Consider the following 27,011-nt stretch of genomic DNA (forward strand, 5'->3'; position numbering starts at 1 on the left):
CCTCATGACCGGCATTCCGTTGCAAAATTTTGTTTTTATTGACAACAGGGTCAGTCTGTCTACTTCCGGGAAAGAATAAAGGCTAGAATTTAGGCAATTTACTCTATGTACTGACGCAGATTACATTTAAATCAATCAAAATTTTTACAGAAATTCAAACTAGAAAGCCTACCCTTTCAAATAAATCTACATTCAGTTACAGAACTAGTGAAATAATAACACTACACAATTTATAACAAAAGTTATATATTTTTTTTAAGAACTACATTCGTGGGTACCGGACTGGTTGCCCTAACTGGGATCCTATTCCTGTCAGACTTTATTTTTTTCCCCAGACTTAAAACTGCACTTTTAAAATAAAGATATACATCTCAGTAGTTATTATGCAAAGTTTCAAAAGAATTTATCAAACAGTTACAGAATTATAGATCCTTATCTATAACATCTCAAATACCAGAAAATTGATCGTAGAAAATCTTAAATTCATGAAGAAAATATGCTAAAAATCATCAAAACTTTTTTATTTTAAGAGATATTTACATTCTGTAAATTGCATAAGATAGATAAATTCATTCTTTGTATGGAAATCTAGTTGAAACCAAAATTTGTTTGAAAATAAATTAAATATATTATTTTTTTCAATTAGAATAAAAAAATCTTCCGTTTTAAAGAATTACATATGCAAAACAAGCATACCCCATAACAAGGGTATAAAATATGAGACAAAGTCTTCAAATAGTCTGCTAAGGTCATTTAAAATACAATATAAGAGGCTAGATGCAGAGAAGTTCTCACTTGTAGCTAAAACCAGTCAAACAGCACCTCCTATAGTTTAACAGATGTGGAGGGCAATCCTTGATCTTCCTGACCGCTTAATGCTACTGTGCGTTGTTGTACTTTTAACTGGTCTGAATGTCCCACTAGTTCATATGTGTGTTCTCGGCGACACTGAAACTCTTGGTGGCTGAGATCCATGTACTTTAGTCCAAGTTCACCAACCTGGATATAGATAACAAAGACAAGTTATTAATGCAGGAACTTTTAAAAATGAAACTTAGGAAAGAAGCATTAATGAAAATGAAATTCAAACAGTGAAGCTATTAAAAGAGCACTAAGTGTTTCCTTAACCAGAAGCTGATGTTCAAAAGTTCTAAAACCAAGGAAGATATAGCCCCATGCATCTACTGCTGAAACAGATACAGATAAAATAAACGGTCCTTTTAAGGACCATCAAAATCTTTAAAAGGGAGTCTAAAATTGTTGTACACTTCAGTTTAAATTGCTTTAATAAGCTATATTATAGCCCTACCCCTTAAATATCTTCCAAAAAATGTAAAATTAGAGAGTCCCTGGCAAGTGTTTCTGAGTTTACACAATAATATATGTGGTTATGTGTGTGATGCGGCTCTAAATAAATGTGAGCTGGATTCGCACACAACTTTCATAGCTGAACCGTGGCACTTAAATGATTTATTTAATAGCCACAATTTATCAAAAACTTATTAAAAGACCTAAAACTGAAACTATGGATTTTTTTCTTTTTTCAGGTCCCAGAAATAAGATACTAGAAAGAAATAAGCCCATATTTTCCATCTTTCACTGTCCCCTGATCCCATATAACACATTTATTATTTCTTTCCCTGTGGCTCTTTCTAATACTGTTTGCTGATATTTTTCAAAAATCCCTCCATTTTAACTTACAAGTGTAGGAATACATAATACAGACAAAATGACCTTTCTGTGCCCTTTTTTTAAACTTTAAATTGAAAAACAAACTTTTTTAAATTTCATAAATTTAAATTTCAATTTAATTTAAAAAGTTTAATTCAAATTTTAAAAATAATTATATCATTGCTTTCCTTATTGAATTTTGAAGCCAGTAGCCAAATTTCATCCATAAAACTTCAAAAATGAGCTTACAATTGCAGATTGAAGTGTTCAAAACATGCTCTCTGACAGGAACGGGGACCCAATTATTTGCCCCATTGGAACGCATTGAAAATCATAGTAAACACATAGGGTACTGTTCAATAAATAATTTTGATAGCCACCTTGGGACTTCTGGTTCATGTTAGGAATTCATTTTGAAGTGTCTAAGTACAATCTCAGTGCCTCATGACCGGCATTCCGTTGCAAAATTTTGTTTTTATTGACAACAGGGTCAGTCTGTCTACTTCCGGGAAAGAATAAAGGCTAGAATTTAGGCAATTTACTCTATGTACTGACGCCAGATTACATTTAAATCAATCAAAATTTTTACAGAAATTCAAACTAGAAAGCCTACCCTTTCAAATAAATCTACATTCAGTTACAGAACTAGTGAAATAATAACACTACACAATTTATAACAAAAGTTATATATTTTTTTTAAGAACTACATTCGTGGGTACCGGACTGGTTGCCCTAACTGGGATCCTATTCCTGTCAGACTTTATTTTTTTCCCCAGACTTAAAACTGCACTTTTAAAATAAAGATATACATCTCAGTAGTTATTATGCAAAGTTTCAAAAGAATTTATCAAACAGTTACAGAATTATAGATCCTTATCTATAACATCTCAAATACCAGAAAATTGATCGTAGAAAATCTTAAATTCATGAAGAAAATATGCTAAAAATCATCAAAACTTTTTTATTTTAAGAGATATTTACATTCTGTAAATTGCATAAGATAGATAAATTCATTCTTTGTATGGAAATCTAGTTGAAACCAAAATTTGTTTGAAATAAATTAAATATATTATTTTTTTCAATTAGAATAAAAAAATCTTCCGTTTAAAGAATTACATATGCAAAACAAGCATACCCCATAACAAGGGTATAAAATATGAGACAAAGTCTTCAAATAGTCTGCTAAGGTCATTTAAAATACAATATAAGAGGCTAGATGCAGAGAAGTTCTCACTTGTAGCTAAAACCAGTCAAACAGCACCTCCTATAGTTTAACAGATGTGGAGGGCAATCCTTGATCTTCCTGACCGCTTAATGCTACTGTGCGTTGTTGTACTTTTAACTGGTCTGAATGTCCCACTAGTTCATATGTGTGTTCTCGGCGACACTGAAACTCTTGGTGGCTGAGATCCATGTACTTTAGTCCAAGTTCACCAACCTGGATATAGATAACAAAGACAAGTTATTAATGCAGGAACTTTTAAAAATGAAACTTAGGAAAGAAGCATTAATGAAAATGAAATTCAAACAGTGAAGCTATTAAAAGAGCACTAAGTGTTTCCTTAACCAGAAGCTGATGTTCAAAAGTTCTAAAACCAAGGAAGATATAGCCCCATGCATCTACTGCTGAAACAGATACAGATAAAATAAACGGTCCTTTTAAGGACCATCAAAATCTTTAAAAGGGAGTCTAAAATTGTTGTACACTTCAGTTTAAATTGCTTTAATAAGCTATATTATAGCCCTACCCCTTAAATATCTTCCAAAAAATGTAAAATTAGAGAGTCCCTGGCAAGTGTTTCTGAGTTTACACAATAATATATGTGGTTATGTGTGTGATGCGGCTCTAAATAAATGTGAGCTGGATTCGCACACAACTTTCATAGCTGAACCGTGGCACTTAAATGATTTATTTAATAGCCACAATTTATCAAAAACTTATTAAAAGACCTAAAACTGAAACTATGGGATTTTTTTCTTTTTTCAGGTCCCAGAAATAAGATACTAGAAAGAAATAAGCCCATATTTTCCATCTTTCACTGTCCCCTGATCCCATATAACACATTTATTATTTCTTTCCCTGTGGCTCTTTCTAATACTGTTTGCTGATATTTTTCAAAAATCCCTCCATTTTAACTTACAAGTGTAGGAATACATAATACAGACAAAATGACCTTTCTGTGCCCTTTTTTTAAACTTTAAATTGAAAAACAAACTTTTTTAAATTTCATAAATTTAAATTTCAATTTAATTTAAAAAGTTTAATTCAAATTTTAAAAATAATTATATCATTGCTTTCCTTATTGAATTTTGAAGCCAGTAGCCAAATTTCATCCATAAAACTTCAAAAATGAGCTTACAATTGCAGATTGAAGTGTTCAAAACATGCTCTCTGACAGGAACGGGGACCCAATTATTTGCCCCATTGGAACGCATTGAAAATCATAGTAAACACATAGGGTACTGTTCAATAAATAATTTTGATAGCCACCTTGGGACTTCTGGTTCATGTTAGGAATTCATTTTGAAGTGTCTAAGTACAATCTCAGTGCCTCATGACCGGCATTCCGTTGCAAAATTTTGTTTTTATTGACAACAGGGTCAGTCTGTCTACTTCCGGAAAGAATAAAGGCTAGAATTTAGGCAATTTACTCTATGTACTGACGCCAGATTACATTTAAATCAATCAAAATTTTTACAGAAATTCAAACTAGAAAGCCTACCCTTTCAAATAAATCTACATTCAGTTACAGAACTAGTGAAATAATAACACTACACAATTTATAACAAAAGTTATATATTTTTTTTAAGAACTACATTCGTGGGTACCGGACTGGTTGCCCTAACTGGGATCCTATTCCTGTCAGACTTTATTTTTTTCCCCAGACTTAAAACTGCACTTTTAAAATAAAGATATACATCTCAGTAGTTATTATGCAAAGTTTCAAAAGAATTTATCAAACAGTTACAGAATTATAGATCCTTATCTATAACATCTCAAATACCAGAAAATTGATCGTAGAAAATCTTAAATTCATGAAGAAAATATGCTAAAAATCATCAAAACTTTTTTATTTTAAGAGATATTTACATTCTGTAAATTGCATAAGATAGATAAATTCATTCTTTGTATGGAAATCTAGTTGAAACCAAAATTTGTTTGAAAATAAATTAAATATATTATTTTTTTCAATTAGAATAAAAAAATCTTCCGTTTTAAAGAATTACATATGCAAAACAAGCATACCCCATAACAAGGGTATAAAATATGAGACAAAGTCTTCAAATAGTCTGCTAAGGTCATTTAAAATACAATATAAGAGGCTAGATGCAGAGAAGTTCTCACTTGTAGCTAAAACCAGTCAAACAGCACCTCCTATAGTTTAACAGATGTGGAGGGCAATCCTTGATCTTCCTGACCGCTTAATGCTACTGTGCGTTGTTGTACTTTTAACTGGTCTGAATGTCCCACTAGTTCATATGTGTGTTCTCGGCGACACTGAAACTCTTGGTGGCTGAGATCCATGTACTTTAGTCCAAGTTCACCAACCTGGATATAGATAACAAAGACAAGTTATTAATGCAGGAACTTTTAAAAATGAAACTTAGGAAAGAAGCATTAATGAAAATGAAATTCAAACAGTGAAGCTATTAAAAGAGCACTAAGTGTTTCCTTAACCAGAAGCTGATGTTCAAAAGTTCTAAAACCAAGGAAGATATAGCCCCATGCATCTACTGCTGAAACAGATACAGATAAAATAAACGGTCCTTTTAAGGACCATCAAAATCTTTAAAAGGGAGTCTAAAATTGTTGTACACTTCAGTTTAAATTGCTTTAATAAGCTATATTATAGCCCTACCCCTTAAATATCTTCCAAAAAATGTAAAATTAGAGAGTCCCTGGCAAGTGTTTCTGAGTTTACACAATAATATATGTGGTTATGTGTGTGATGCGGCTCTAAATAAATGTGAGCTGGATTCGCACACAACTTTCATAGCTGAACCGTGGCACTTAAATGATTTATTTAATAGCCACAATTTATCAAAAACTTATTAAAAGACCTAAAACTGAAACTATGGGATTTTTTTCTTTTTTCAGGTCCCAGAAATAAGATACTAGAAAGAAATAAGCCCATATTTTCCATCTTTCACTGTCCCCTGATCCCATATAACACATTTATTATTTCTTTCCCTGTGGCTCTTTCTAATACTGTTTGCTGATATTTTTCAAAAATCCCTCCATTTTAACTTACAAGTGTAGGAATACATAATACAGACAAAATGACCTTTCTGTGCCCTTTTTTTAAACTTTAAATTGAAAAACAAACTTTTTTAAATTTCATAAATTTAAATTTCAATTTAATTTAAAAAGTTTAATTCAAATTTTAAAAATAATTATATCATTGCTTTCCTTATTGAATTTTGAAGCCAGTAGCCAAATTTCATCCATAAAACTTCAAAAATGAGCTTACAATTGCAGATTGAAGTGTTCAAAAACATGCTCTCTGACAGGAACGGGGACCCAATTATTTGCCCCATTGGAACGCATTGAAAATCATAGTAAACACATAGGGTACTGTTCAATAAATAATTTTGATAGCCACCTTGGGACTTCTGGTTCATGTTAGGAATTCATTTTGAAGTGTCTAAGTACAATCTCAGTGCCTCATGACCGGCATTCCGTTGCAAAATTTTGTTTTTATTGACAACAGGGTCAGTCTGTCTACTTCCGGGAAAGAATAAAGGCTAGAATTTAGGCAATTTACTCTATGTACTGACGCCAGATTACATTTAAATCAATCAAAATTTTTACAGAAATTCAAACTAGAAAGCCTACCCTTTCAAATAAATCTACATTCAGTTACAGAACTAGTGAAATAATAACACTACACAATTTATAACAAAAGTTATATATTTTTTTTAAGAACTACATTCGTGGGTACCGGACTGGTTGCCCTAACTGGGATCCTATTCCTGTCAGACTTTATTTTTTTCCCCCAGACTTAAAACTGCACTTTTAAAATAAAGATATACATCTCAGTAGTTATTATGCAAAGTTTCAAAAGAATTTATCAAACAGTTACAGAATTATAGATCCTTATCTATAACATCTCAAATACCAGAAAATTGATCGTAGAAAATCTTAAATTCATGAAGAAAATATGCTAAAAATCATCAAAACTTTTTTATTTTAAGAGATATTTACATTCTGTAAATTGCATAAGATAGATAAATTCATTCTTTGTATGGAAATCTAGTTGAAACCAAAATTTGTTTGAAAATAAATTAAATATATTATTTTTTTCAATTAGAATAAAAAAATCTTCCGTTTTAAAGAATTACATATGCAAAACAAGCATACCCCATAACAAGGGTATAAAATATGAGACAAAGTCTTCAAATAGTCTGCTAAGGTCATTTAAAATACAATATAAGAGGCTAGATGCAGAGAAGTTCTCACTTGTAGCTAAAACCAGTCAAAACAGCACCTCCTATAGTTTAACAGATGTGGAGGGCAATCCTTGATCTTCCTGACCGCTTAATGCTACTGTGCGTTGTTGTACTTTTAACTGGTCTGAATGTCCCACTAGTTCATATGTGTGTTCTCGGCGACACTGAAACTCTTGGTGGCTGAGATCCATGTACTTTAGTCCAAGTTCACCAACCTGGATATAGATAACAAAGACAAGTTATTAATGCAGGAACTTTTAAAAATGAAACTTAGGAAAGAAGCATTAATGAAAATGAAATTCAAACAGTGAAGCTATTAAAAGAGCACTAAGTGTTTCCTTAACCAGAAGCTGATGTTCAAAAAGTTCTAAAACCAAGGAAGATATAGCCCCATGCATCTACTGCTGAAACAGATACAGATAAAATAAACGGTCCTTTTAAGGACCATCAAAATCTTTAAAAGGGAGTCTAAAATTGTTGTACACTTCAGTTTAAATTGCTTTAATAAGCTATATTATAGCCCTACCCCTTAAATATCTTCCAAAAAATGTAAAATTAGAGAGTCCCTGGCAAGTGTTTCTGAGTTTACACAATAATATATGTGGTTATGTGTGTGATGCGGCTCTAAATAAATGTGAGCTGGATTCGCACACAACTTTCATAGCTGAACCGTGGCACTTAAATGATTTATTTAATAGCCACAATTTATCAAAAACTTATTAAAAGACCTAAAACTGAAACTATGGGATTTTTTTCTTTTTTCAGGTCCCAGAAATAAGATACTAGAAAGAAATAAGCCCATATTTTCCATCTTTCACTGTCCCCTGATCCATATAACACATTTATTATTTCTTTCCCTGTGGCTCTTTCTAATACTGTTTGCTGATATTTTTCAAAAATCCCTCCATTTTAACTTACAAGTGTAGGAATACATAATACAGACAAAATGACCTTTCTGTGCCCTTTTTTTAAACTTTAAATTGAAAAACAAACTTTTTTAAATTTCATAAATTTAAATTTCAATTTAATTTAAAAAGTTTAATTCAAATTTTAAAAATAATTATATCATTGCTTTCCTTATTGAATTTTGAAGCCAGTAGCCAAATTTCATCCATAAAACTTCAAAAATGAGCTTACAATTGCAGATTGAAGTGTTCAAAACATGCTCTCTGACAGGAACGGGGACCCAATTATTTGCCCCATTGGAACGCATTGAAAATCATAGTAAACACATAGGGTACTGTTCAATAAATAATTTTGATAGCCACCTTGGGACTTCTGGTTCATGTTAGGAATTCATTTTGAAGTGTCTAAGTACAATCTCAGTGCCTCATGACCGGCATTCCGTTGCAAAATTTTGTTTTTATTGACAACAGGGTCAGTCTGTCTACTTCCGGGAAAGAATAAAGGCTAGAATTTAGGCAATTTACTCTATGTACTGACGCCAGATTACATTTAAATCAATCAAAATTTTTACAGAAATTCAAACTAGAAAGCCTACCCTTTCAAATAAATCTACATTCAGTTACAGAACTAGTGAAATAATAACACTACACAATTTATAACAAAAGTTATATATTTTTTTTAAGAACTACATTCGTGGGTACCGGACTGGTTGCCCTAACTGGGATCCTATTCCTGTCAGACTTTATTTTTTTCCCCAGACTTAAAACTGCACTTTTAAAATAAAGATATACATCTCAGTAGTTATTATGCAAAGTTTCAAAAGAATTTATCAAACAGTTACAGAATTATAGATCCTTATCTATAACATCTCAAATACCAGAAAATTGATCGTAGAAAATCTTAAATTCATGAAGAAAATATGCTAAAAATCATCAAAACTTTTTTATTTTAAGAGATATTTACATTCTGTAAATTGCATAAGATAGATAAATTCATTCTTTGTATGGAAATCTAGTTGAAACCAAAATTTGTTTGAAAATAAATTAAATATATTATTTTTTTCAATTAGAATAAAAAAATCTTCCGTTTTAAAGAATTACATATGCAAAACAAGCATACCCCATAACAAGGGTATAAAATATGAGACAAAGTCTTCAAATAGTCTGCTAAGGTCATTTAAAATACAATATAAGAGGCTAGATGCAGAGAAGTTCTCACTTGTAGCTAAAACCAGTCAAACAGCACCTCCTATAGTTTAACAGATGTGGAGGGCAATCCTTGATCTTCCTGACCGCTTAATGCTACTGTGCGTTGTTGTACTTTTAACTGGTCTGAATGTCCCACTAGTTCATATGTGTGTTCTCGGCGACACTGAAAACTCTTGGTGGCTGAGATCCATGTACTTTAGTCCAAGTTCACCAACCTGGATATAGATAACAAAGACAAGTTATTAATGCAGGAACTTTTAAAAATGAAACTTAGGAAAGAAGCATTAATGAAAATGAAATTCAAACAGTGAAGCTATTAAAAGAGCACTAAGTGTTTCCTTAACCAGAAGCTGATGTTCAAAAGTTCTAAAACCAAGGAAGATATAGCCCCATGCATCTACTGCTGAAACAGATACAGATAAAATAAACGGTCCTTTTAAGGACCATCAAAATCTTTAAAAGGGAGTCTAAAATTGTTGTACACTTCAGTTTAAATTGCTTTAATAAGCTATATTATAGCCCTACCCCTTAAATATCTTCCAAAAAATGTAAAATTAGAGAGTCCCTGGCAAGTGTTTCTGAGTTTACACAATAATATATGTGGTTATGTGTGTGATGCGGGCTCTAAATAAATGTGAGCTGGATTCGCACACAACTTTCATAGCTGAACCGTGGCACTTAAATGATTTATTTAATAGCCACAATTTATCAAAAACTTATTAAAAGACCTAAAACTGAAACTATGGGATTTTTTTCTTTTTTCAGGTCCCAGAAATAAGATACTAGAAAGAAATAAGCCCATATTTTCCATCTTTCACTGTCCCCTGATCCCATATAACACATTTATTATTTCTTTCCCTGTGGCTCTTTCTAATACTGTTTGCTGATATTTTTCAAAAATCCCTCCATTTTAACTTACAAGTGTAGGAATACATAATACAGACAAAATGACCTTTCTGTGCCCTTTTTTTAAACTTTAAATTGAAAAACAAACTTTTTTAAATTTCATAAATTTAAATTTCAATTTAATTTAAAAAGTTTAATTCAAATTTTAAAAATAATTATATCATTGCTTTCCTTATTGAATTTTGAAGCCAGTAGCCAAATTTCATCCATAAAACTTCAAAAATGAGCTTACAATTGCAGATTGAAGTGTTCAAAACATGCTCTCTGACAGGAACGGGGACCCAATTATTTGCCCCATTGGAACGCATTGAAAATCATAGTAAACACATAGGGTACTGTTCAATAAATAATTTTGATAGCCACCTTGGGACTTCTGGTTCATGTTAGGAATTCATTTTGAAGTGTCTAAGTACAATCTCAGTGCCTCATGACCGGCATTCCGTTGCAAAATTTTGTTTTTATTGACAACAGGGTCAGTCTGTCTACTTCCGGGAAAGAATAAAGGCTAGAATTTAGGCAATTTACTCTATGTACTGACGCCAGATTACATTTAAATCAATCAAAATTTTTACAGAAATTCAAACTAGAAAGCCTACCCTTTCAAATAAATCTACATTCAGTTACAGAACTAGTGAAATAATAACACTACACAATTTATAACAAAAGTTATATATTTTTTTTAAGAACTACATTCGTGGGTACCGGACTGGTTGCCCTAACTGGGATCCTATTCCTGTCAGACTTTATTTTTTTCCCCAGACTTAAAACTGCACTTTTAAAATAAAGATATACATCTCAGTAGTTATTATGCAAAGTTTCAAAAGAATTTATCAAACAGTTACAGAATTATAGATCCTTATCTATAACATCTCAAATACCAGAAAATTGATCGTAGAAAATCTTAAATTCATGAAGAAAATATGCTAAAAATCATCAAAACTTTTTTATTTTAAGAGATATTTACATTCTGTAAATTGCATAAGATAGATAAATTCATTCTTTGTATGGAAATCTAGTTGAAACCAAAATTTGTTTGAAAATAAATTAAATATATTATTTTTTCAATTAGAATAAAAAAAATCTTCCGTTTTAAAGAATTACATATGCAAAACAAGCATACCCCATAACAAGGGTATAAAATATGAGACAAAGTCTTCAAATAGTCTGCTAAGGTCATTTAAAATACAATATAAGAGGCTAGATGCAGAGAAGTTCTCACTTGTAGCTAAAACCAGTCAAACAGCACCTCCTATAGTTTAACAGATGTGGAGGGCAATCCTTGATCTTCCTGACCGCTTAATGCTACTGTGCGTTGTTGTACTTTTAACTGGTCTGAATGTCCCACTAGTTCATATGTGTGTTCTCGGCGACACTGAAACTCTTGGTGGCTGAGATCCATGTACTTTAGTCCAAGTTCACCAACCTGGATATAGATAACAAAGACAAGTTATTAATGCAGGAACTTTTAAAAATGAAACTTAGGAAAGAAGCATTAATGAAAATGAAATTCAAACAGTGAAGCTATTAAAAGAGCACTAAGTGTTTCCTTAACCAGAAGCTGATGTTCAAAAGTTCTAAAACCAAGGAAGATATAGCCCCATGCATCTACTGCTGAAACAGATACAGATAAAATAAACGGTCCTTTTAAGGACCATCAAAATCTTTAAAAGGGAGTCTAAAATTGTTGTACACTTCAGTTTAAATTGCTTTAATAAGCTATATTATAGCCCTACCCCTTAAATATCTTCCAAAAAATGTAAAATTAGAGAGTCCCTGGCAAGTGTTTCTGAGTTTACACAATAATATATGTGGTTATGTGTGTGATGCGGCTCTAAATAAATGTGAGCTGGATTCGCACACAACTTTCATAGCTGAACCGTGGCACTTAAATGATTTATTTAATAGCCACAATTTATCAAAAACTTATTAAAAGACCTAAAACTGAAACTATGGGATTTTTTTCTTTTTTCAGGTCCAGAAATAAGATACTAGAAAGAAATAAGCCCATATTTTCCATCTTTCACTGTCCCCTGATCCCATATAACACATTTATTATTTCTTTCCCTGTGGCTCTTTCTAATACTGTTTTGCTGATATTTTTCAAAATCCCTCCATTTTAACTTACAAGTGTAGGAATACATAATACAGACAAAATGACCTTTCTGTGCCCTTTTTTTAAACTTTAAATTGAAAAACAAACTTTTTTAAATTTCATAAATTTAAATTTCAATTTAATTTAAAAAGTTTAATTCAAATTTTAAAAATAATTATATCATTGCTTTCCTTATTGAATTTTGAAGCCAGTAGCCAAATTTCATCCATAAAACTTCAAAAATGAGCTTACAATTGCAGATTGAAGTGTTCAAAACATGCTCTCTGACAGGAACGGGGACCCAATTATTTGCCCCCATTGGAACGCATTGAAAATCATAGTAAACACATAGGGTACTGTTCAATAAATAATTTTGATAGCCACCTTGGGACTTCTGGTTCATGTTAGGAATTCATTTTGAAGTGTCTAAGTACAATCTCAGTGCCTCATGACCGGCATTCCGTTGCAAAATTTTGTTTTTATTGACAACAGGGTCAGTCTGTCTACTTCCGGGAAAGAATAAAGGCTAGAATTTAGGCAATTTACTCTATGTACTGACGCCAGATTACATTTAAATCAATCAAAATTTTTACAGAAATTCAAACTAGAAAGCCTACCCTTTCAAATAAATCTACATTCAGTTACAGAACTAGTGAAATAATAACACTACACAATTTATAACAAAAGTTATATATTTTTTTTAAGAACTACATTCGTGGGTACCGGACTGGTTGCCCTAACTGGGATCCTATTCCTGTCAGACTTTATTTTTTTCCCCAGACTTAAAACTGCACTTTTAAAATAAAGATATACATCTCAGTAGTTATTATGCAAAGTTTCAAAAGAATTTATCAAACAGTTACAGAATTATAGATCCTTATCTATAACATCTCAAATACCAGAAAAATTGATCGTAGAAAATCTTAAATTCATGAAGAAAATATGCTAAAAATCATCAAAACTTTTTTATTTTAAGAGATATTTACATTCTGTAAATTGCATAAGATAGATAAATTCATTCTTTGTATGGAAATCTAGTTGAAACCAAAAATTTGTTTGAAAATAAATTAAATATATTATTTTTTTCAATTAGAATAAAAAAATCTTCCGTTTTAAAGAATTACATATGCAAAACAAGCATACCCCATAACAAGGGTATAAAATATGAGACAAAGTCTTCAAATAGTCTGCTAAGGTCATTTAAAATACAATATAAGAGGCTAGATGCAGAGAAGTTCTCACTTGTAGCTAAAACCAGTCAAACAGCACCTCCTATAGTTTAACAGATGTGGAGGGCAATCCTTGATCTTCCTGACCGCTTAATGCTACTGTGCGTTGTTGTACTTTTAACTGGTCTGAATGTCCCACTAGTTCATATGTGTGTTCTCGGCGACACTGAAACTCTTGGTGGCTGAGATCCATGTACTTTAGTCCAAGTTCACCAACCTGGATATAGATAACAAAGACAAGTTATTAATGCAGGAACTTTTAAAAATGAAACTTAGGAAAGAAGCATTAATGAAAATGAAATTCAAACAGTGAAGCTATTAAAAGAGCACTAAGTGTTTTCCTTAACCAGAAGCTGATGTTCAAAAGTTCTAAAACCAAGGAAGATATAGCCCCATGCATCTACTGCTGAAACAGATACAGATAAAATAAACGGTCCCTTTTAAGGACCATCAAAATCTTTAAAAGGGAGTCTAAAATTGTTGTACACTTCAGTTTAAATTGCTTTAATAAGCTATATTATAGCCCTACCCCTTAAATATCTTCCAAAAAATGTAAAATTAGAGAGTCCCTGGCAAGTGTTTCTGAGTTTACACAATAATATATGTGGTTATGTGTGTGATGCGGCTCTAAATAAATGTGAGCTGGATTCGCACACAACTTTCATAGCTGAACCGTGGCACTTAAATGATTTATTTAATAGCCACAATTTATCAAAAACTTATTAAAAGACCTAAAACTGAAACTATGGGATTTTTTTCTTTTTTTCAGGTCCCAGAAATAAGATACTAGAAAGAAATAAGCCCATATTTTCCATCTTTCACTGTCCCCTGATCCCATATAACACATTTATTATTTCTTTCCCTGTGGCTCTTTCTAATACTGTTTGCTGATATTTTTCAAAAATCCCTCCATTTTAACTTACAAGTGTAGGAATACATAATACAGACAAAATGACCTTTCTGTGCCCTTTTTTTAAACTTTAAATTGAAAAACAAACTTTTTTAAATTTCATAAATTTAAATTTCAATTTAATTTAAAAAGTTTAATTCAAATTTTAAAAATAATTATATCATTGCTTTCCTTATTGAATTTTGAAGCCAGTAGCCAAATTTCATCCATAAAACTTCAAAAATGAGCTTACAATTGCAGATTGAAGTGTTCAAAACATGCTCTCTGACAGGAACGGGGACCCAATTATTTGCCCCATTGGAACGCATTGAAAATCATAGTAAACACATAGGGTACTGTTCAATAAATAATTTTGATAGCCACCTTGGGACTTCTGGTTCATGTTAGGAATTCATTTTGAAGTGTCTAAGTACAATCTCAGTGCCTCATGACCGGCATTCCGTTGCAAAATTTTGTTTTTATTGACAACAGGGTCAGTCTGTCTACTTCCGGGAAAGAATAAAGGCTAGAATTTAGGCAATTTACTCTATGTACTGACGCCAGATTACATTTAAATCAATCAAAATTTTTACAGAAATTCAAACTAGAAAGCCTACCCTTTCAAATAAATCTACATTCAGTTACAGAACTAGTGAAATAATAACACTACACAATTTATAACAAAAGTTATATATTTTTTTTAAGAACTACATTCGTGGGTACCGGACTGGTTGCCCTAACTGGGATCCTATTCCTGTCAGACTTTATTTTTTTCCCCAGACTTAAAACTGCACTTTTAAAATAAAGATATACATCTCAGTAGTTATTATGCAAAGTTTCAAAAGAATTTATCAAACAGTTACAGAATTATAGATCCTTATCTATAACATCTCAAATACCAGAAAATTGATCGTAGAAAATCTTAAATTCATGAAGAAAATATGCTAAAAATCATCAAAACTTTTTTATTTTAAGAGATATTTACATTCTGTAAATTGCATAAGATAGATAAATTCATTCTTTGTATGGAAATCTAGTTGAAACCAAAATTTGTTTGAAAATAAATTAAATATATTATTTTTTTCAATTAGAATAAAAAAATCTTCCGTTTTAAAGAATTACATATGCAAAACAAGCATACCCCATAACAAGGGTATAAAATATGAGACAAAGTCTTCAAATAGTCTGCTAAGGTCATTTAAAATACAATATAAGAGGCTAGATGCAGAGAAGTTCTCACTTGTAGCTAAAACCAGTCAAACAGCACCTCCTATAGTTTAACAGATGTGGAGGGCAATCCTTGATCTTCCTGACCGCTTAATGCTACTGTGCGTTGTTGTACTTTTAACTGGTCTGAATGTCCCACTAGTTCATATGTGTGTTCTCGGCGACACTGAAACTCTTGGTGGCTGAGATCCATGTACTTTAGTCCAAGTTCACCAACCTGGATATAGATAACAAAGACAAGTTATTAATGCAGGAACTTTTAAAAATGAAACTTAGGAAAGAAGCATTAATGAAAATGAAATTCAAACAGTGAAGCTATTAAAAGAGCACTAAGTGTTTCCTTAACCAGAAGCTGATGTTCAAAAGTTCTAAAACCAAGGAAGATATAGCCCCATGCATCTACTGCTGAAACAGATACAGATAAAATAAACGGTCCTTTTAAGGACCATCAAAATCTTTAAAAGGGAGTCTAAAATTGTTGTACACTTCAGTTTAAATTGCTTTAATAAGCTATATTATAGCCCTACCCCTTAAATATCTTCCAAAAAATGTAAAATTAGAGAGTCCCTGGCAAGTGTTTCTGAGTTTACACAATAATATATGTGGTTATGTGTGTGATGCGGCTCTAAATAAATGTGAGCTGGATTCGCACACAACTTTCATAGCTGAACCGTGGCACTTAAATGATTTATTTAATAGCCACAATTTATCAAAAACTTATTAAAAGACCTAAAACTGAAACTATGGATTTTTTTCTTTTTTCAGGTCCCAGAAATAAGATACTAGAAAGAAATAAGCCCATATTTTCCATCTTTCACTGTCCCCTGATCCCATATAACACATTTATTATTTCTTTCCCTGTGGCTCTTTCTAATACTGTTTGCTGATATTTTTCAAAAATCCCTCCATTTTAACTTACAAGTGTAGGAATACATAATACAGACAAAATGACCTTTCTGTGCCCTTTTTTTAAACTTTAAATTGAAAAACAAACTTTTTTAAATTTCATAAATTTAAATTTCAATTTAATTTAAAAAGTTTAATTCAAATTTTAAAAATAATTATATCATTGCTTTCCTTATTGAATTTTGAAGCCAGTAGCCAAATTTCATCCATAAAACTTCAAAAATGAGCTTACAATTGCAGATTGAAGTGTTCAAAACATGCTCTCTGACAGGAACGGGGACCCAATTATTTGCCCCATTGGAACGCATTGAAAATCATAGTAAACACATAGGGTACTGTTCAATAAATAATTTTGATAGCCACCTTGGGACTTCTGGTTCATGTTAGGAATTCATTTTTGAAGTGTCCTAAGTACAATCTCAGTGCCTCATGACCGGCATTCCGTTGCAAAATTTTGTTTTTATTGACAACAGGGTCAGTCTGTCTACTTCCGGGAAAGAATAAAGGCTAGAATTTAGGCAATTTACTCTATGTACTGACGCCAGATTACATTTAAATCAATCAAAATTTTTACAGAAATTCAAACTAGAAAGCCTACCCCTTTCAAATAAATCTACATTCAGTTACAGAACTAGTGAAATAATAACACTACACAATTTATAACAAAAGTTATATATTTTTTTTTAAGAACTACATTCGTGGGTACCGGACTGGTTGCCCTAACTGGATCCTATTCCTGTCAGACTTTATTTTTTTCCCCAGACTTAAAACTGCACTTTTAAAATAAAGATATACATCTCAGTAGTTATTATGCAAAGTTTCAAAAGAATTTATCAAACAGTTACAGAATTATAGATCCTTATCTATAACATCTCAAATACCAGAAAATTGATCGTAGAAAATCTTAAATTCATGAAGAAAATATGCTAAAAATCATCAAAACTTTTTTATTTTAAGAGATATTTACATTCTGTAAATTGCATAAGATAGATAAATTCATTCTTTGTATGGAAATCTAGTTGAAACCAAAATTTGTTTGAAAATAAATTAAATATATTATTTTTTTCAATTAGAATAAAAAAATCTTCCGTTTTAAAGAATTACATATGCAAAACAAGCATACCCCATAACAAGGGTATAAAAATATGAGACAAAGTCTTCAAATAGTCTGCTAAGGTCATTTAAAATACAATATAAGAGGCTAGATGCAGAGAAGTTCTCACTTGTAGCTAAAACCCAGTCAAACAGCACCTCCTATAGTTTAACAGATGTGGAGGGCAATCCTTGATCTTCCTGACCGCTTAATGCTACTGTGCGTTGTTGTACTTTTAACTGGTCTGAATGTCCCACTAGTTCATATGTGTGTTCTCGGCGACACTGAAACTCTTGGTGGCTGAGATCCATGTACTTTAGTCCAAGTTCACCAACCTGGATATAGATAACAAAGACAAGTTATTAATGCAGGAACTTTTAAAAATGAAACTTAGGAAAGAAGCATTAATGAAAATGAAATTCAAACAGTGAAGCTATTAAAAGAGCACTAAGTGTTTCCTTAACCAGAAGCTGATGTTCAAAAGTTCTAAAACCAAGGAAGATATAGCCCCATGCATCTACTGCTGAAACAGATACAGATAAAATAAACGGTCCTTTTAAGGACCATCAAAATCTTTAAAAGGGAGTCTAAAATTGTTGTACACTTCAGTTTAAATTGCTTTAATAAGCTATATTATAGCCCTACCCCTTAAATATCTTCCAAAAAATGTAAAATTAGAGAGTCCCTGGCAAGTGTTTCTGAGTTTACACAATAATATATGTGGTTATGTGTGTGATGCGGCTCTAAATAAATGTGAGCTGGATTCGCACACAACTTTCATAGCTGAACCGTGGCACTTAAATGATTTATTTAATAGCCACAATTTATCAAAAACTTATTAAAAGACCTAAAACTGAAACTATGGGATTTTTTTCTTTTTTCAGGTCCCAGAAATAAGATACTAGAAAGAAATAAGCCCATATTTTCCATCTTTCACTGTCCCCTGATCCCATATAACACATTTATTATTTCTTTCCCTGTGGCTCTTTCTAATACTGTTTGCTGATATTTTTCAAAATCCCTCCATTTTAACTTACAAGTGTAGGAATACATAATACAGACAAAAATGACCTTTCTGTGCCCTTTTTTAAACTTTAAATTGAAAAAACAAACTTTTTTAAATTTCATAAATTTAAATTTCAATTTAATTTAAAAAGTTTAATTCAAATTTTAAAAATAATTATATCATTGCTTTCCTTATTGAATTTTGAAGCCAGTAGCCAAATTTCATCCATAAAACTTCAAAAATGAGCTTACAATTGCAGATTGAAGTGTTCAAAACATGCTCTCTGACAGGAACGGGGACCCAATTATTTGCCCCATTGGAACGCATTGAAAATCATAGTAAACACATAGGGTACTGTTCAATAAATAATTTTGATAGCCACCTTGGGGACTTCTGGTTCATGTTAGGAATTCATTTTGAAGTGTCTAAGTACAATCTCAGTGCCTCATGACCGGCATTCCGTTGCAAAATTTTGTTTTTATTGACAACAGGGTCAGTCTGTCTACTTCCGGGAAAGAATAAAGGCTAGAATTTAGGCAATTTACTCTATGTACTGACGCCAGATTACATTTAAATCAATCAAAATTTTTACAGAAATTCAAACTAGAAAGCCTACCCTTTCAAATAAATCTACATTCAGTTACAGAACTAGTGAAATAATAACACTACACAATTTATAACAAAAGTTATATATTTTTTTTAAGAACTACATTCGTGGGTACCGGACTGGTTGCCCTAACTGGGATCCTATTCCTGTCAGACTTTATTTTTTTCCCCAGACTTAAAACTGCACTTTTAAAATAAAGATATACATCTCAGTAGTTATTATGCAAAGTTTCAAAAGAATTTATCAAACAGTTACAGAATTATAGATCCTTATCTATAACATCTCAAATACCAGAAAATTGATCGTAGAAAATCTTAAATTCATGAAGAAAATATGCTAAAAATCATCAAAACTTTTTTATTTTAAGAGATATTTACATTCTGTAAATTGCATAAGATAGATAAATTCATTCTTTGTATGGAAATCTAGTTGAAACCAAAATTTGTTTGAAAATAAATTAAATATATTATTTTTTTCAATTAGAATAAAAAAATCTTCCGTTTTAAAGAATTACATATGCAAAACAAGCATACCCCATAACAAGGGTATAAAATATGAGACAAAGTCTTCAAATAGTCTGCTAAGGTCATTTAAAATACAATATAAGAGGCTAGATGCAGAGAAGTTCTCACTTGTAGCTAAAACCAGTCAAACAGCACCTCCTATAGTTTAACAGATGTGGAGGGCAATCCTTGATCTTCCTGACCGCTTAATGCTACTGTGCGTTGTTGTACTTTTAACTGGTCTGAATGTCCCACTAGTTCATATGTGTGTTCTCGGCGACACTGAAACTCTTGGTGGCTGAGATCCATGTACTTTAGTCCAAGTTCACCAACCTGGATATAGATAACAAAGACAAGTTATTAATGCAGGAACTTTTAAAAATGAAACTTAGGAAAGAAGCATTAATGAAAATGAAATTCAAACAGTGAAGCTATTAAAAGAGCACTAAGTGTTTCCTTAACCAGAAGCTGATGTTCAAAAGTTCTAAAACCAAGGAAGATATAGCCCCATGCATCTACTGCTGAAACAGATACAGATAAAATAAACGGTCCTTTTAAGGACCATCAAATCTTTAAAAGGGAGTCTAAAATTGTTGTACACTTCAGTTTAAATTGCTTTAATAAGCTATATTATAGCCCTACCCCTTAAATATCTTCCAAAAAATGTAAAATTAGAGAGTCCCTGGCAAGTGTTTCTGAGTTTACACAATAATATATGTGGTTATGTGTGTGATGCGGCTCTAAATAAATGTGAGCTGGATTCGCACACAACTTTCATAGCTGAACCGTGGCACTTAAATGATTTATTTAATAGCCACAATTTATCAAAAACTTATTAAAAGACCTAAAACTGAAACTATGGGATTTTTTTCTTTTTTCAGGTCCCAGAAATAAGATACTAGAAAGAAATAAGCCCATATTTTCCATCTTTCACTGTCCCCTGATCCCATATAACACATTTATTATTTCTTTCCCTGTGGCTCTTTCTAATACTGTTTGCTGATATTTTTCAAAAATCCCTCCATTTTAACTTACAAGTGTAGGAATACATAATACAGACAAAATGACCTTTCTGTGCCCTTTTTTTAAACTTTAAATTGAAAAACAAACTTTTTTAAATTTCATAAATTTAAATTTCAATTTAATTTAAAAAGTTTAATTCAAATTTTAAAAATAATTATATCATTGCTTTCCTTATTGAATTTTGAAGCCAGTAGCCAAATTTCATCCATAAAACTTCAAAAATGAGCTTACAATTGCAGATTGAAGTGTTCAAAACATGCTCTCTGACAGGAACGGGGACCCAATTATTTGCCCCATTGGAACGCATTGAAAATCATAGTAAACACATAGGGTACTGTTCAATAAATAATTTTGATAGCCACCTTGGGACTTCTGGTTCATGTTAGGAATTCATTTTGAAGTGTCTAAGTACAATCTCAGTGCCTCATGACCGGCATTCCGTTGCAAAATTTTGTTTTTATTGACAACAGGGTCAGTCTGTCTACTTCCGGAAAGAATAAAGGCTAGAATTTAGGCAATTTACTCTATGTACTGACGCCAGATTACATTTAAATCAATCAAAATTTTTACAGAAATTCAAACTAGAAAGCCTACCCTTTCAAATAAATCTACATTCAGTTACAGAACTAGTGAAATAATAACACTACACAATTTATAACAAAAGTTATATATTTTTTTTAAGAACTACATTCGTGGGTACCGGACTGGGTTGCCCTAACTGGGATCCTATTCCTGTCAGACTTTATTTTTTTCCCCAGACTTAAAACTGCACTTTTAAAATAAAGATATACATCTCAGTAGTTATTATGCAAAGTTTCAAAAGAATTTATCAAACAGTTACAGAATTATAGATCCTTATCTATAACATCTCAAATACCAGAAAATTGATCGTAGAAAATCTTAAATTCATGAAGAAAATATGCTAAAAATCATCAAAACTTTTTTATTTTAAGAGATATTTACATTCTGTAAATTGCATAAGATAGATAAATTCATTCTTTGTATGGAAATCTAGTTGAAACCAAAATTTGTTTGAAAATAAATTAAATATATTATTTTTTTCAATTAGAATAAAAAAATCTTCCGTTTTAAAGAATTACATATGCAAAACAAGCATACCCCATAACAAGGGTATAAAATATGAGACAAAGTCTTCAAATAGTCTGCTAAGGTCATTTAAAATACAATATAAGAGGCTAGATGCAGAGAAGTTCTCACTTGTAGCTAAAACCAGTCAAACAGCACCTCCTATAGTTTAACAGATGTGGAGGGCAATCCTTGATCTTCCTGACCGCTTAATGCTACTGTGCGTTGTTGTACTTTTAACTGGTCTGAATGTCCCACTAGTTCATATGTGTGTTCTCGGCGACACTGAAACTCTTGGTGGCTGAGATCCATGTACTTTAGTCCAAGTTCACCAACCTGGATATAGATAACAAAGACAAGTTATTAATGCAGGAACTTTTAAAAATGAAACTTAGGAAAGAAGCATTAATGAAAATGAAATTCAAACAGTGAAGCTATTAAAAGAGCACTAAGTGTTTCCTTAACCAGAAGCTGATGTTCAAAAAGTTCTAAAACCAAGGAAGATATAGCCCCATGCATCTACTGCTGAAACAGATACAGATAAAATAAACGGTCCTTTTAAGGACCATCAAAATCTTTAAAAGGGAGTCTAAAATTGTTGTACACTTCAGTTTAAATTGCTTTAATAAGCTATATTATAGCCCTACCCCTTAAATATCTTCCAAAAAAATGTAAAATTAGAGAGTCCCTGGCAAGTGTTTCTGAGTTTACACAATAATATATGTGGTTATGTGTGTGATGCGGCTCTAAATAAATGTGAGCTGGATTCGCACACAACTTTCATAGCTGAACCGTGGCACTTAAATGATTTATTTAATAGCCACAATTTATCAAAAACTTATTAAAAGACCTAAAACTGAAACTATGGGATTTTTTTCTTTTTTCAGGTCCCAGAAATAAGATACTAGAAAGAAATAAGCCCATATTTTCCATCTTTCACTGTCCCCTGATCCCATATAACACATTTATTATTTCTTTCCCTGTGGCTCTTTCTAATACTGTTTGCTGATATTTTTCAAAAATCCCTCCATTTTAACTTACAAGTGTAGGAATACATAATACAGACAAAATGGACCTTTCTGTGCCCTTTTTTTAAACTTTAAATTGAAAAACAAACTTTTTTAAATTTCATAAATTTAAATTTCAATTTAATTAAAAAGTTTAATTCAAATTTTAAAAATAATTATATCATTGCTTTCCTTATTGAATTTTGAAGCCAGTAGCCAAATTTCATCCATAAAACTTCAAAAATGAGCTTACAATTGCAGATTGAAGTGTTCAAAACATGCTCTCTGACAGGAACGGGGACCCAATTATTTGCCCCATTGGAACGCATTGAAAATCATAGTAAACACATAGGGTACTGTTCAATAAATAATTTTGATAGCCACCTTGGGACTTCTGGTTCATGTTAGGAATTCATTTTGAAGTGTCTAAGTACAATCTCAGTGCCTCATGACCGGCATTCCGTGCAAAATTTTGTTTTTATGACAACAGGGTCAGTCTGTCTACTTCCGGGAAAGAATAAAGGCTAGAATTTAGGCAATTTACTCTATGTACTGACGCCAGATTACATTTAAATCAATCAAAATTTTTACAGAAATTCAAACTAGAAAGCCTACCCTTTCAAAATAAATCTACATTCAGTTACAGAACTAGTGAAATAATAACACTACACAATTTATAACAAAAGTTATATATTTTTTTTAAGAACTACATTCGTGGGTACCGGACTGGTTGCCCTAACTGGGATCCTATTCCTGTCAGACTTTATTTTTTTCCCCAGACTTAAAACTGCACTTTTAAAATAAAGATATACATCTCAGTAGTTATTATGCAAAGTTTCAAAAGAATTTATCAAACAGTTACAGAATTATAGATCCTTATCTATAACATCTCAAATACCAGAAAATTGATCGTAGAAAATCTTAAATTCATGAAGAAAATATGCTAAAAATCATCAAAACTTTTTTATTTTAAGAGATATTTACATTCTGTAAATTGCATAAGATAGATAAATTCATTCTTTGTATGGAAATCTAGTTGAAACCAAAATTTGTTTGAAAATAAATTAAATATATTATTTTTTTCAATTAGAATAAAAAAATCTTCCGTTTTAAAGAATTACATATGCAAAACAAGCATACCCCATAACAAGGGTATAAAATATGAGACAAAGTCTTCAAATAGTCTGCTAAGGTCATTTAAAATACAATATAAGAGGCTAGATGCAGAGAAGTTCTCACTTGTAGCTAAAACCAGTCAAACAGCACCTCCTATAGTTTAACAGATGTGGAGGGCAATCCTTGATCTTCCTGACCGCTTAATGCTACTGTGCGTTGTTGTACTTTTAACTGGTCTGAATGTCCCACTAGTTCATATGTGTGTTCTCGGCGACACTGAAACTCTTGGTGGCTGAGATCCATGTACTTTAGTCCAAGTTCACCAACCTGGATATAGATAACAAAGACAAGTTATTAATGCAGGAACTTTTAAAAATGAAACTTAGGAAAGAAGCATTAATGAAAATGAAATTCAAACAGTGAAGCTATTAAAAGAGCACTAAGTGTTTCCTTAACCAGAAGCTGATGTTCAAAAGTTCTAAAACCAAGGAAGATATAGCCCCATGCATCTACTGCTGAAACAGATACAGATAAAATAAACGGTCCTTTTAAGGACCATCAAAATCTTTAAAAGGGAGTCTAAAATTGTTGTACACTTCAGTTTAAATTGCTTTAATAAGCTATATTATAGCCCTACCCCTTAAATATCTTCCAAAAAATGTAAAATTAGAGAGTCCCTGGCAAGTGTTTCTGAGTTTACACAATAATATATGTGGTTATGTGTGTGATGCGGCTCTAAATAAATGTGAGCTGGATTCGCACACAACTTTCATAGCTGAACCGTGGCACTTAAATGATTTATTTAATAGCCACAATTTATCAAAAACTTATTAAAAGACCTAAAACTGAAACTATGGGATTTTTTTCTTTTTTCAGGTCCCAGAAATAAGATACTAGAAAGAAATAAGCCCATATTTTCCATCTTTCACTGTCCCCTGATCCCATATAACACATTTATTATTTCTTTCCCTGTGGCTCTTTCTAATACTGTTTGCTGATATTTTCAAAAATCCCTCCATTTTAACTTACAAGTGTAGGAATACATAATACAGACAAAATGACCTTTCTGTGCCCTTTTTTTAAACTTTAAATTGAAAAACAAACTTTTTTAAATTTCATAAATTTAAATTTCAATTTAATTTAAAAAGTTTAATTCAAATTTAAAAATAATTATATCATTGCTTTCCTTATTGAATTTTGAAGCCAGTAGCCAAATTTCATCCATAAAAACTTCAAAAATGAGCTTACAATTGCAGATTGAAGTGTTCAAAACATGCTCTCTGACAGGAACGGGGACCCAATTATTTGCCCCATTGGAACGCATTGAAAATCATAGTAAACACATAGGGTACTGTTCAATAAATAATTTTGATAGCCACCTTGGGACTTCTGGTTCATGTTAGGAAATTCATTTTGAAGTGTCTAAGTACAATCTCAGTGCCTCATGACCGGCATTCCGTTGCAAAATTTTGTTTTTATTGACAACAGGGTCAGTCTGTCTACTTCCGGGAAAGAATAAAGGCTAGAATTTAGGCAATTTACTCTATGTACTGACGCCAGATTACATTTAAATCAATCAAAATTTTTACAGAAATTCAAACTAGAAAGCCTACCCTTTCAAATAAATCTACATTCAGTTACAGAACTAGTGAAATAATAACACTACACAATTTATAACAAAAGTTATATATTTTTTTTAAGAACTACATTCGTGGGTACCGGACTGGTTGCCCTAACTGGGATCCTATTCCTGTCAGACTTTATTTTTTTCCCCAGACTTAAAACTGCACTTTTAAAATAAAGATATACATCTCAGTAGTTATTATGCAAAGTTTCAAAAGAATTTATCAAACAGTTACAGAATTATAGATCCTTATCTATAACATCTCAAATACCAGAAATTGATCGTAGAAAATCTTAAATTCATGAAGAAAATATGCTAAAAATCATCAAAACTTTTTATTTTAAGAGATATTTACATTCTGTAAATTGCATAAGATAGATAAATTCATTCTTTGTATGGAAATCTAGTTGAAACCAAAATTTGTTTGAAAATAAATTAAATATATTATTTTTTTCAATTAGAATAAAAAAATCTTCCGTTTTAAAGAATTACATATGCAAAACAAGCATACCCCATAACAAGGGTATAAAATATGAGACAAAGTCTTCAAATAGTCTGCTAAGGTCATTTAAAATACAATATAAGAGGCTAGATGCAGAGAAGTTCTCACTTGTAGCTAAAACCAGTCAAACAGCACCTCCTATAGTTTAACAGATGTGGAGGGCAATCCTTGATCTTCCTGACCGCTTAATGCTACTGTGCGTTGTTGTACTTTTAACTGGTCTGAATGTCCCACTAGTTCATATGTGTGTTCTCGGCGACACTGAAACTCTTGGTGGCTGAGATCCATGTACTTTAGTCCAAGTTCACCAACCTGGATATAGATAACAAAGACAAGTTATTAATGCAGGAACTTTTAAAATGAAACTTAGGAAAGAAGCATTAATGAAAATGAAATTCAAACAGTGAAGCTATTAAAAGAGCACTAAGTGTTTCCTTAACCAGAAGCTGATGTTCAAAAGTTCTAAAACCAAGGAAGATATAGCCCCATGCATCTACTGCTGAAACAGATACAGATAAAATAAACGGTCCTTTTAAGGACCATCAAAATCTTTAAAAGGGAGTCTAAAATTGTTGTACACTTCAGTTTAAATTGCTTTAATAAGCTATATTATAGCCCTACCCCTTAAATATCTTCCAAAAAATGTAAAATTAGAGAGTCCCTGGCAAGTGTTTCTGAGTTTACACAATAATATATGTGGTTATGTGTGTGATGCGGCTCTAAATAAATGTGAGCTGGATTCGCACACAACTTTCATAGCTGAACCGTGGCACTTAAATGATTTATTTAATAGCCACAATTTATCAAAAACTTATTAAAAGACCTAAAACTGAAACTATGGGATTTTTTTCTTTTTTCAGGTCCCAGAAATAAGATACTAGAAAGAAATAAGCCCCATATTTTCCATCTTTCACTGTCCCCTGATCCCATATAACACATTTATTATTTCTTTCCCTGTG

At 31.7% G+C, this 27,011-nt stretch overlaps 3 long non-coding RNA genes across 3 annotated transcripts; all 3 read right to left on the reverse strand.

Moving 5' to 3' along the window:
* Positions 1–652: 652 nt before the first annotated feature.
* On the reverse strand, positions 653–5,314 carry LOC139506289 (uncharacterized). The gene is made up of 3 exons (XR_011660015.1): positions 5,018–5,314; positions 2,906–3,109; positions 653–999 (listed from the first exon to the last, which is right to left on the reverse strand). It is a non-coding gene; the product is annotated as an uncharacterized lncRNA (long non-coding RNA).
* Positions 5,315–11,229: 5,915 nt separating this feature from the next.
* LOC139506290 (uncharacterized) lies at positions 11,230–15,888 on the reverse strand. The gene is made up of 3 exons (XR_011660016.1): positions 15,593–15,888; positions 13,477–13,680; positions 11,230–11,565 (listed from the first exon to the last, which is right to left on the reverse strand). It is a non-coding gene; the product is annotated as an uncharacterized lncRNA (long non-coding RNA).
* A 1,835-nt stretch (positions 15,889–17,723) lies between these two features.
* On the reverse strand, positions 17,724–26,361 carry LOC139506288 (uncharacterized). The gene is made up of 5 exons (XR_011660014.1): positions 26,161–26,361; positions 24,050–24,253; positions 21,936–22,139; positions 19,824–20,027; positions 17,724–17,913 (listed from the first exon to the last, which is right to left on the reverse strand). It is a non-coding gene; the product is annotated as an uncharacterized lncRNA (long non-coding RNA).
* Positions 26,362–27,011: the final 650 nt, after the last annotated feature.

Source organism: Mytilus edulis, unplaced genomic scaffold, assembly GCF_963676685.1.
Source record: "Mytilus edulis unplaced genomic scaffold, xbMytEdul2.2 SCAFFOLD_1119, whole genome shotgun sequence".
In the NCBI taxonomy this organism is placed as follows: domain Eukaryota; kingdom Metazoa; phylum Mollusca; class Bivalvia; order Mytilida; family Mytilidae; genus Mytilus; species Mytilus edulis.